Raw genomic sequence first — 11,870 nt, forward strand, 5'->3', positions numbered from 1 at the left:
GATGCACTGACCAAGTACACCAAACGCCTCCTTCAATACCCTGCCTATCCATGATTCCACTTTCAAAGAACTATCAACCTGCACGACAAGGTCTCTTTGTTCACAACACTCCCAGGACCTTCCCATTAAATGTATAATCCAGCCTGATTTGTTTTTCAAAATGCAGCACCTCAACATTTATCTGAATTCATCTCACCTGCACTCCCAGCCATTTGATTGAAGTCCCATTGTACTCTGAGGTAACCTTCTTCCGATCCACTTCCTCCAGATCCAATTTGGTGTCTATATAAAGTCACGAACCATAGGAATCATTGATATAAATGATGAAAAGCAGTGAACCCTGCACGATCCTTACACCATATTGCTCATCACAGGCTTCCAGTCCGAAAGGCAACCCTTCACCACTATCCTCTGTCTCCAACCTTACAGCCAATTTTATATCCAAATAGCTAGTTCTTCCACCTTGAATGTCTTTCTGAAGTCCAAGTTAGTGATTTCCTACACAAAGCCATGCTGACTGTCCCAAATCATTTCTTACCTTTCCAATTACATCTAAATCCTATCCCTGAGAAGCCCTTCCAATAACTTACCTGACTCCAGGCTCACCAGTGTATTGTTCCCTGACTTTTCCTCATCACCTTTCTCAAATAATGGCGCCAGTCTTCCAGCACCTCGGTGATACAAATATCTCAGCGAGGGACCCAACTATCACTTCCCTAGCTTCCCACAAAGTTCTGGGATTCACCTGATCATGTATCAGGGATTTATCAATCTTGATGCATTATACAAGTTCCAGTGCTCATAACTTATATGGACACTTGTCAAGTTATCCCTATTTATTTCTCCAAACTCTCTCACTTCCATATCCTCCTTCAGTAAAAGCGGACATGAAATACGCAGATAGTATCTCTCCTGCCTCCTGCAGATCCATAGACAATTTTGTTGATCTTTGAGGGTCCCTATTCTCTGCCTGGTTACTCTTTTGTCCTTAGTGTATTTCTAGAATCTCTTTGGATTTTCCCCAACCCATTTCACAAAGCTCTCTCGTTCCCTTTTTGCCCTCTTAGTTTCCCTCGAGTATACTCCTACTGCCCCTATATACCTGTAGGTATTCACACAAACCCAGTTGTCTGGACTTGCCATATCCCTCCTTCATTTTCTTGACCAGAGCCACAATTCCTCTTGACAGCAGCATTCCTTACACCTCCCAGCCTCGGCCTTAACAGGAACATACTGTCTATATACTCATTGTCGCAGGCCTATGGGGGCAATGGCAGATGAAGACAGAGAAACAATCAATCATTCTCAGTAAAGAGGCAGTGCTGGGAAAGATACCAGCCGAAAGGTAGTTGGGTCTCCTGGCCGTGATGGAATGCATCCCCGGGACTGTAAGGAATGGCAGTGGGTAAATAGCAAATACACTCGTGATAATTCACTAAAATTTGCTGATTCTGGGACGGTTCTAACAGATTGGAAAGCTGCAAATGTGATGCCAATATTTTAAAATGGACGTGTCAGCATAACTTCTGTAGTGGGGAAAAATGTCCGATCTCTCAAGAAAGAAATAGTGAGCTATGTGGATAGAAATTGTCTCATCGAGCAGACACAGCATGGATTCATGAAAAGTGGACGACACTAAGATGAGTGGTAGAGCAATGTGTGCAGAGGCCACTGTCAGTCTGCACAGGGATACAGAGAGGTTAATTGAGTGGTTAAGGGTCTGGCAGATGGAGGACAATGTTGGGATATGTGAGGTCATCCATTTTGGTCGGACTAACAACAAACTGGATGATGAAATGGTGAAAACATGCAGCATGCTGCTGTGCAGAGGGAGCTGGGTGTCCTTGTGCATGAATCACAGGAAGCTGGTTTGCAGGTACAGCAGGTAATTAAGGCAGTGAAGGGAATATTGTCCTTCATTGCTAGAGGGATGGTTATGCTGCAGCTGTACAGGGTGCTGGGGAGGCCACACCTGGAGTACTGTGTACAGGTTTTCGTCCCCTACTTCAGGAAGGATGTAATGGCGCTGGAGGGGGTGCAGAGCAGGGTCACTAGTTTGAGTCTGGAGTTGAAAGGGTTGCCTTCTGAGCAGAGATTGACAAAACTGGCATGATCCTCTTTGGAATTTAGAGTAATAGGAGATTGTATAGGAAAAATATAAAATTATGAAAGGAGTAGATAAGATAGAAGCAGGGAGGTTGTTTCCACTGTGGACTGGACAAACTATGGTGCATAGCGACAAAATAAGGGGGTATCAGATTTAGGACTGGGTTCAGGAGAAACTTCTTCAGCTAAAGGGTTGTGAATCTGTGGCATTCCCAGCTGAATAAAACAGTTGAGACTTTCATCTTGAATGTCTTTAGGTCAAAATGTAGATTTACGAACAGGAAAGGAATTAAAGGTTATGGGGAGAGAGCAGTAAAGTGGAGCTGAGATCAGCCCTGATCTTATTGAATGGCCAGAGCAGGCTGGAGGGGCCAGATGGCCTCCTCCTGCTCCTATTCCTTATGTTACGTTCCCACTTTTCAGCCGTCCCTTTACCTGGGAATAGCAAAGAAGTATTGAAAGATTTTATCTTGTTCAATCACAATGCACCTTTATCCAATTTAGAACAGCAACTTTTAGATCTGGTCTATTCTTTTTTGGAACTATTTTAAAACTATTATAATTATCAGAGAATCCAGACAGTGGGGAAGCAGGTCATTCAGCACTGACCCTCAGAGACTCCCACCCTACCCATGTAATGCTGCCTTTCTCATGGATAATCCACCCAACCTGCACATCCCTGAACACTGTGGGTAATTCAGCCTGGATAATCCACCCAACCTGCACATCCCTGAACACTGTGGGTAATTCAGCCTGGATAATCCACCCAACCTGCACATCCCTGAACACTGTGGGTAATTCAGCCTGGATAATCCACCTAACCTGCACATCCCTGAACACTGTGGGCAATTCAGCCTGGATAATCCACCCAACCTGCACATCCCTGAACACTGTGGGTAATTCAGCCTGGATAATCCACCTAACCTGCACATCTTTACATAGTGGGAGGAAACCAGAGCAATCAGATGAAACACACGCAGATATTAACAATAAGGTGATCAATCCTTTCTTATTTCCCAGTTCCGTCCAAATAATTTCACTGAACTTACTCCCATGAATATCGTCCCCAAGCACAACTCTAATGCTATCCCTAACCAAAAACACCACTCGTCCTCCTCTCTTGTCCCCCTTTCTATCCTTCCTATAGCATCTATACCCTGGAACATACAGCTGCCAGTCACATCCATCCTGAGTCATATTTCTATAATACCGATGATATCCCAGTCCCATGTTCAAACCATAACCTGAGCTCATCTGCCTTCCCTGTCAGGCCTCTTGCATTGAAGTAAATGCAGTGTAACTGCTCGGTTCTACCGCGTTCTGCCTTGACTGTTTGATTTCTGAACTGTACCAGCCTCAGACTTACCTCCTTTCTCACTATCTCTTTAGGTTTACCCCCCTCCCTCACTGGTTTAATGCCGCCCGAGTAGTACTAGCAAATCTTCCTGCCTGGATATTAGTCACCTTCCAATTCAGGGACAATCCATCCTTCTTATTCAAGTCACTTCTACTCCAGAGGAGAATTCAATGACCAAAAGATGTGAATCCTTCTGCCCTACACCAGATCTTTAGCCAATCATTCATCTCCTCCATCCTGCTATTCCTACTCTCATTAGCATGTAGCATTGGGAGTAATTCAGATATTACAACCGAGTATCTACTTTTTTATATTCCAGGCTAATTTGCTATATTCTCTCATCAGGACCTATCTTTTTCTCTTCCTGTGTCATTGGTACCAATGTCCAATGACCTCCCACTGGTTATTCTACCCTTTAAAGAATATTCTGCCACCAATCTTTTCTGAACCTTTCAAGTTCCACAACATCCTTCTGATAGGTGGAGAACAGAATTGCACTCAATATTGTAAGAGTGGCCAAACCGATGTCCTGTCAGCCACAACATGACTGCCCAACTCCTGTACTCACTGCTCTGACCAATAATGTAAATCATACCAATCACCTTCACTATCCTATCCACCTGCGACTCTACTTTCAAGGAATTATGAACCTACACTGTAAGGAAACTTTGCTCAGTAACACTCCCTCGGACCTGACCATTAAGTCTATCAGTCCTGCTAGGCTTTGCTTTTCCAAAAAGCAGCACCTCACATTTATCTAAATTAAACTCCATCTGACACTCCTCAGCCCATTTCCCCATCTGACTACTGTGCCACCGTGCCGCCCACAAGGGGAGAGCGCGAACGCAGACCCCCACTACCACAAATTTTGCTGTTGAGTATCCCGCATTGGTGACATCGCAGGCGTCAGCACACCCGAAGTGCAATGGGATAGCCTCGTCCTGGGAGCGCCACCGCAATGATCATGGTATCTCCCCTGCCAGGTTAGTATAGAGACTTGTAGAGACTCTTCTTCACGAATCTCTGCCTTACCCACAGAGACAGTATATTTAATAGGAATTAGACAAAGACATATCAGTCACATGGGCGATTGTCATTACATAGTTTAAAGCTGGTAATTATGACCTTACAAAGCTTGATGAATGGCGATGTCCTGCGTTAACGTATGAATGGATTACAGAAACTGATTATCGTATTGTTCATGATTATGTGTTGATGGGAAGAGATTAAGGCTGGAGGGTTCTTCCTTCAGTAAATGGGGGATTCACTTACCTATGCTAATATGGAGGGGAGGTAAGACAATGGGAGCGGGAGGCAGTTTAACAGGGTTGTGCCCAGGGCTCTCAGTCTTGTCTGGAAAGGGCAAATTCCTCTGTCTGGGGTTACGGGGGAATCCACATGTGTGGCTGCAAGAGGTTCTATTTTGAGATATTGTCAGCCTCCCCCCTTCTGAGGTGTTCTGTCTGTATTGAAAGAGTACAGGCATTCAGTTAATGAAATATGGCCTTTGGCAAGGGAATGTTTAACCCTTGAGACCCCACAGTGTCCTGAAAGAGAAACAAAAGGTGTGGAACAGGCCCCTCTATGGTATTTTAACTTCCTCGTTCTGACCAGGAATCTGTTGACCAGAATTGGATGCAATGATTGACTGTGACCTAACTAGAGCTTTGTCAATGGTCAGCATCTTTTCCATGAGTTTGTTATCATTCCCCCATTAATGAAGCCCAGCATCCCATTTGTTTTACTCAAAACACTTTATGTTTTCTCTCCTTTAATAAGTGGTGCACATTGTCCCCATTCCTGCTGTCCTGCACGTTGTGTCTGTGCCATTCAAATATATATTGACTTTCTACATTGCTTCTCTCAAAATGAATGAACTTATTGTGTGTTCTCATGAAGAGACATATTCCACTCAAATTATTAACTCTCCTCCACACATTCTACAGCCTGGAAAACAGAAGAGTGTAGCACCGGAATAATCGGCCCACCATGTCTGTGTGGTTCATGAAGCTATTCCAAACTAATTCCATCTGCCTGTACATGATCCATATCTCTGCCAACCCATGTCTGCTTATGTGTCTGCCCAAATGCCTCTTAAACGTTGTGATTGTTTCTGCTTTTCCCAACTCTCAGGCAAGTACATTCCAGTCACTGACCCACCTTCTGCACAAGAAAATTGCCAACACAACTGCCTTTAAACTTGCACATGTTATTGGAAATGCTCAGCAGATCATGCAGCATCTGTGAAGAAAAATCAGTTCATGTTTCGGGTCTGGTCACCCTTCCTCAGAAACGTTAACTTTAATTTATCTTCATAGAAGCTGCTCGACCTGCTGAACATTTCCCGAAAATGTTTTTGTTTCTGGTTTACAGCATCTGCAGTTGTTTCAGTTTTCATTTCCTTTAAACTTGCCCCTACTCCCCTTAAATCTATGGCCTCTAGTATTTGCCATTTTCACCGTGGAAAAGGATTCAGATTATTCACTCTGAGCCTTTCAGATCACCCGCAGCCACTGACTTTCACAAGACAAAAATCCAAGTCTTTCCAACCTCTCCCAATCCAGGCAACATCCTTGTAAACCTTTTCTCTCACTGCACTAAGCCTCCACATCCTCCTTTTTATATGGTGATCAAAACAGCACACAATACCCAAAGGTGGCCTAATGACAGTTTTATATCACTCCCCTGACAGAAGAAGGCAAGCCTGCCATCCACCTCCTTCACCACTTTCAGGGAGCTGTGAACTTGCCCTGAAGATCCCTGTGTACATCAATGCTGCTGAGAGGCCTTCGGTTTAGTGAATACATTCCTCTTGCAATGAACCTCCCAAAATACATCACCTCACACTTGTCTGGATTAAAATCTATCTCCGTATGGGTTTACCAACGGATCTCTTTCTTGCTGTATCCATTGACACCATTTTTCACCATTCACAACTTCATCAATTTGTACCATCTAGAAACTTGCTAATTAAATCATTTACATTTCCATGCTAATCATTGGTATATGTTACAGACAATAGATTATCCAATTCTGATCCTTGTGTAATAACACTGACCACAGAACTCCAGCCAGCAACATGCTGTGGAAGGAACATATTTCATTTAGTCAGTCAGTTAGAAAGCATTCCAGGCATTGGTGTGGCATTAGATGTTCCAAGATATTCACAGTCCTGGTTAAAACACCCTAGAGCAGATTTTCAGTTCTGTGTACACTACCTAGGGACCCCTCCAGAACCCAGTATAAAACAGTAAACATTATCTCCTGCTGTGGAAGGACAACCTGTGTTGGTCTGAGCATGAACACAGAGTAGATTTACCTTGATGATAATCTAACCCCTGAAGACAAACAACCGGAACAAGTTAAGCAAGTACAAAAAAAAACATGTTATGGCACAGAAAGGGGCCCATCAAATCCAAGCTGGCTCTCTGTAGCAGAATCCATTATTCTCGTTCTCCAGCTGTTCCCAAAACCCTGAAAGTTTATTTCTCTCATATCTGATATAATTGTATTCATTAATCATGGATCACCTCTACTTGCACCACCATAATAGGCAGCATGTTCTGCATATTTCCAGCCAGTGGAACACTTGCTCATCTCCCACTTTCTCAAAACGTTATACCTAATCTTAAATTTTGAGCCATCACCTATCAAGTGCAATTTATTTTATTGTCTGCTCTATCTAGATGTGTTATAATCATATCCATTTTATTCTATCATGATTTTTTCAACTTGATTTCTTCAAAGAAAATAGCATTTTTTCCAACTCAATCCAGTGACTGCATTTTCTTCATCAGTGCACCACACCAATATGTCTGTACTCCACACCCTGAAGATCAGGAATCTGTTGACCTGAATTGGACACAATGATTGACTGTGACCTAACTAGTCAATGAAATTGTTTAATGAAACCCAGGATCCCATATGTTTTGATCAAAACACTTTGATTATGTCCTCTCTCCTTTAAAGAATTGTACACCTTGCCCCCCTTCCCTCAGTCTCTACTCTTTGTGTCTGTGCCATGCAAATATATATTTCTTTTCTACATTGCTTCTCTAAAAATGTATCAACTCACTGTATGTTCTAAAAAAAACATTAACTCTCGCTCCACACATTGTGCCCCTTGGAAAACAGAACATTACAGCACCGGAATAATTGGCCCATCATGTCTGTGCAGACCATGATGCCGTTCCAAACTAATTCCACCTGCCTGCACATGATCCATATCCCTGCCTACCCCTTGCCTGCTTATGTGCCTGCCCAAATGCCTCTTAAGCATTGTGATTGTTTCTGCTTTTATCACCTCCCAGGAGAGTACATTCTACTCAACTATCACCTTTTGTATTAAAACTTGCCTGACATAACTCTCTTGAAACTTTCACATGCTGTTGGAAATGCTCAGCAGGTCTTGCAGCATCTGAGAAAATAAAAATCCATTAATGTTTCGGGTCCTTCATCAGAAACGTGAACTCTGATTTCTCTTCACAGGTGCTTCCAGACTTGTCGAACATTTCCAGAAACTTTTGTTTTTGTTTCTGATCAACCGCATCTTCCGTTCTTTCGGTTTTTATTTTCTTTAAATTTCCCCATCCCCTGAAATCTATGTCCTCTAGAATTTGTCATTTCTACCGTGGAAAAAGATTCAGATTATAGAACATAGAACAATAAAGCGCAGAACAGGCCCTTCAGCCCTCAAAGTTGCATCGACCTGTGGAATTTTCTCAACTCGTCCCCCTACACTATCCCAAAATCATCTGTGAGCTTATCTAAGGATTAATTAAAACTCCCTAATGGAGCTGAGTTGACCACCTGAGCTGGTAGGGCATTCCACACACTTACCACTCTCTCTGTAAAGAATTTGCCTCTGACATCTGTCTTAAATCTATCACCCCTCAATTTATAGTTGTTCTCTCTCGTACAAGCTGTCGTCCTCATCCTAGGAAAAAGGCTTTCCCTGTCTACCCTATCTAATCCTCTGACTATCTTGTATGTCTCTATTAAATCCTCCCTTAGCCGCCTTCTTTCCAATGAGAAAAGACCCAGGTTTCTCAGCTTTTCTCATAAGACCTTCCCTCCAGACCAGGCACCATCCTGATAAATCTCCTCTGCACCTTTTCCAATGCTTCCACATCGTATTTGTAACGGGGCGACCACAGCTGTAAACAATATTTCAACTGTGGCCGCACCATCATTTTGTAGCGTTGCAGTATGATATTGTGGTTCCAGAACTCAATCCCTCTCCCAATGAAACCTAACACACCGTATGCCCCCTTAACAGCACTATCCACCTGGGTGGCAACTTTCAAGGATCTATGGACACGGACTCCAAGATCCCTCTGCACATCCACACTACCAAAATCTTTCCATTGACCCAGTATTCTGCCTTCCTGTTATTCTTCCCAAAGTGCATCACCTCACATTTAGGTGCATTGAACTCCACTTGCACCTCTCGCCAGAAGTGAGAGAAATCAGACATGATATAAAGATCCAACAGAGTCACTAAATACATTTGGCCATAAAGGGACATGATTATCTTGTATGTCAGTGAGCAAAGGTTTCAAACAACATTGTGTGTGGTCAAGCCCCAACACAGACACACAGACACACACACACACACACACACATACACACACATACACACACACACACACATACACACACACATACACACACACACACATACACACACATACACACACACACACATACACACACACACACACACACACATACACACACACACACAGACACACATACACACACACACACACTCACACACACACACACATACACACACACACATAAGTGTATGAGTGTTCCAGTGAACTGACTGCAGAAATTATTTAACATTATCCAGTTCACAATCTAAAAACACTCACAGACAGAGAAGCCATAAATATGTTGTGTTTATGGGAAAGGATTCACCAGATCATCCAACTTGGAGATATGCGAGGAGATCAGCACCATGGAAATATCTGGATTGTCAGAAGGATTGAAAATTCACAGACCTACTGGAGACTCATTGACACAGACATTCTGTGCAAAGAGATTTATTTTGTCATCCAGCTTCATGTCACACCAGTGGCTTTACACTGACAAGAGAGCTTTCCCCTGACTGTGGGGGAAAAAAACTTTAAGATCTGTAAATGTCTTAAATTCAATGGTCTTTATTTAACATCACCCTATTCACATGGGGGAGAAGTCGTTCAGCTGTTCCATGTGTGGGAAGGTATTCACTTGGGGATCCAGCAGTGCCTTGCTCTTTCTTCCTTGATAAGAGACTCAAGCATTTTCCCCACGGCAGATGTTGCACTAACTGATCTATACTACCCCATCTTTTGTCTACCTTCCTTTTTAAACAGCGGCGCCAATGTTTTCCAATCTGCTGGAACTGCCCAGAGTCCAGCAAATTGGGAAAATTACTGACGGTGCAACTGTTCTATCCCCCGCTGTCTCTTTTAGCACGCTGGGATGCATTCCACCAGGACAGAAGACTTGTCTATCATTAGCTCCATGGGCTTGCCCAACACTAGCGTTCCGTAATAATATTTGTTTCCAGGTCCTCACCAACTCCATCTCTTTGTCAATCTCTGGCATGTTATTAGCGCCCTCCACTGTGAAGACCGATACAAAATACCTGTTCAGTGCCTCCGCCATTTCATCACACCCCATAACTAAATGTCCCTCCTCATCCCCTGAAGGACCAACATTTACCTTAGCCACTCTTTTTCATTTAAAGTTTTCATAGAAACTTCTGCTATCTGTCTTTAAATTATGTGGTACATCTTTTCTCTCCTGTTCTTTCCTACGGTTCTTTCTCACTCTTTTTGTGACTTTCTTCTGATCTTTAACGCTTTCCCAATCTTCCAGTTTCATGCTGTTTTTGACCACTTTGTGTGCCTCATCTTTCAATGTGAGAGATGGGAAGGGAGAGTGGGGAGGGGAGGGGAGGGAGAGGTGAGGAGGGAGGGGGAGAAGAGAGGGTGGAGGAAGGGGAGGTGCGGGGATAATTGGATTGGGGAAAGAGGCATGGCAGAGGAAAGAAGGGGTGGAGAGAGGGCTGTAGGAGAGAGGGGGTAGGAGAGAGCTGGGAACGGTGGGCGAGAGTAGGAGGAGAGATGGGAGGAGAGGGAACAGGAGGACAGGGGGTGAGGAGCAAGGAGTGGATGGCGTAAAGGGGAGTAGAGTGGTGGAGGGTGTATGGGAAGGGGTTGTAGGAGAGAAGGAGAGGAATGAAGGAGAGGAGTAGAGGTGGGGAGAACGTGGAAGGTGGAGGACGGGAGGAGACAGCGAATGAAGTGGGGGGACGAGTGATGGGGAAGAAGGGAAGGAGAGGGGTTAGGAGAGAGGAGGAAGTGAGGACGTAGGGGGCGTTTGGGGTGTGAGGCGAGGGGGAGTTTGGGGTGGAGTAGGAGATAGGTGGTGGGAGGTAGACGAGAGAGGGACATGAGGATTGGGGAGGAAAGAGGTGAAGATGCGGAGGAGGGGAGGACAGTGGGAGGTGAAGGGGAGGAGAGGCGGAAATGGGGGAAGGAGGGGGAAGGTGAACAGGGAAATGGAGCAGAGACAGGGAGGAGAGCCAGGGAGGAGGGGGGCAGGAGAGATGGGAGAGTAGAAGGGAGGACAGGTGGGAGGAGAGGATACAAGGGGGTAGGGAAGGAGTTCAGGAGAAGGGGTGAAGAAGAGGGGGATGGGAGAGGGGAAGAAGTGAGTGTGGAGAAGAGGGGAACGAGAGGGCAGGGAAGCGGGAGAGGAGGGGAGGTGAAGAAAGGAGAGGTGGAAGAAGAGAAGGGGTGAGGAGAGGGAATGAGGAGAGAGGGGAGAGTGGAGAGGTGAGGGGGAGAGGGGAGAAAGAGGAGAAGGGGAGGTGAAGGGGAGGAGAGAGAAGAGAGGGGGACAGGAGAGAGGAGAGACGGGAGGGGGAGATGAGACAGCGGTGAGGAGAGAGGGGAAAGGGGAAGAAGAAAGGGGAGAGGAGACAGTGATGAGGAGTGAGAGGAGAGAGTAGTGAGGAATGAGAGGAGAGGGGAGAGGAGAGAGGGAAGAGGAGAAAGAAGAGAAGGAGGAGGAGGAGAGTGGGATAAGAGAGGGGAGTGGGAGAGGGGAGATGGGAGAGGGAGAGCATGGGGGAGGAGAGGGGGATGAGGAAGATGGGGAGGAGAGAGAGGAGAGAGGGAGAGGAGAGAGAGGGAGAGGAGAGAGAATGGGAGGAGAGGTGGATGGAGCGGGGGAAGGAGAGAGGGGGAGGTTAGGGGTGTACGAAGAGGGGGAGGAGAGAGAGATGTAGGAGAGTGAGGGGCGAGGAGAGAGGGGAATGAGAGGGGGAAGAGAGAGGGGAGGGGAGAGAGTGGGAGGAGAGAGGGGAAGGACAGAGAGTGGAGGAGAGAGAGGGGAGGAGAGAGGGCGC

The 11,870-nt window shown here is 45.2% G+C and overlaps 1 non-coding gene across 1 annotated transcript; it reads right to left on the bottom strand.

Annotated features, from left to right (window-relative positions):
* Nucleotides 1-4,291: 4,291 nt before the first annotated feature.
* LOC132814053 (U1 spliceosomal RNA) lies at nucleotides 4,292-4,454 on the bottom strand. Its single transcript, XR_009644272.1, has one exon. It is a non-coding gene; the product is annotated as a U1 spliceosomal RNA (small nuclear RNA).
* Between the last annotated feature and the right edge of the window lie 7,416 nt (nucleotides 4,455-11,870).

This window comes from Hemiscyllium ocellatum, unplaced genomic scaffold (genome assembly GCF_020745735.1).
Source record: "Hemiscyllium ocellatum isolate sHemOce1 unplaced genomic scaffold, sHemOce1.pat.X.cur. scaffold_641_pat_ctg1, whole genome shotgun sequence".
Lineage (NCBI taxonomy): Eukaryota > Metazoa > Chordata > Chondrichthyes > Orectolobiformes > Hemiscylliidae > Hemiscyllium > Hemiscyllium ocellatum.